The 995-nt window shown below is 30.6% G+C and overlaps 1 long non-coding RNA gene across 3 annotated transcripts in view; it reads right to left on the bottom strand.

The window, feature by feature from the left end:
- Nucleotides 1-995, bottom strand: part of LOC106875471 (uncharacterized) — a 308728-nt gene that overhangs the window by 232179 nt on the left and 75554 nt on the right. The window lies entirely within an intron of this gene.

The raw sequence follows: 995 nt of genomic DNA, 5'->3' as shown, positions 1-995 counted from the left end.
ATATATGGTTGAGGAGGGTATTGGATTTAACCAAACCCAAGAGGATACAGGTAATACCGAGTAAGTGCTGTATACCGACTAGTTTTGCCCCAGTCGTTGTATGAACAGGATTGGGGATTATAAGTCGTGTATTAGCGTGTGTATATGTAAATATATAAAAATAAAAAGATAAAGAGAGCAATATATATATGCATATGTATATGTATAGTTATATGTACATGTATATATATGTGTGTGCGCGCGCGTATATATATTTTCATTTTCTCTCCGTTTATTTTCTCTTATTTGTTTTTGTTAAAGAGCGTAGGTTCGAAACGTAACAGACTTTTTCGTTTTCCCGAGCGTCAAACTAATACACTTGTTTGTTGTTTATACACCTGTCTTCGTCTTTTGTTTATATATGTATATATATATATATATAATTAATATAAACTACAGTTTGCAGTGTTTACCAAAAAGGAGAATTATAATTGTTACTAAATGTGACTAGGGTGTTAGAAAACACCTACATTGGTAGAAATAAGAGCTAAAATGCTCTGATGCTGTACACTAACAGGGTCCTTAATATTTGTTTTTATGTGAAATTATATATGAAAGCAAAATTGAAGGACCAAAACACTTTTTAGTAGACTGCGTATACGTCAATCATTTCGAGAAAAAAATTTGATAACTTCGAAGTCACCGACAATAGCTTTGGTGAAAACGTCTATACACACACATATATGTACTGTGTTTATACACGCGTACATATACATATAAATATATATGTGCGTATATGTATGATCTATCTATCTATCTATCTATCTATCTATCTATCTATCTATCTATCTATCTATCCATCCATCCATCCATCCATCCATTCATCCATCCATCTATCTATCTATCTATCTATCTATCTATCTATCTATCTATCTATCTATCTATCTATCTATCTTGCCTTTTTCATGTTTTAAAAAGTTTGTTTGTAAAATTTATTTTATATACAAAGTTGTATA

Source organism: Octopus bimaculoides, chromosome 4 (genome assembly GCF_001194135.2).
Source record: "Octopus bimaculoides isolate UCB-OBI-ISO-001 chromosome 4, ASM119413v2, whole genome shotgun sequence".
NCBI lineage: Eukaryota > Metazoa > Mollusca > Cephalopoda > Octopoda > Octopodidae > Octopus > Octopus bimaculoides.
This window is presented reverse-complemented; position numbering and strand designations above follow the sequence as displayed.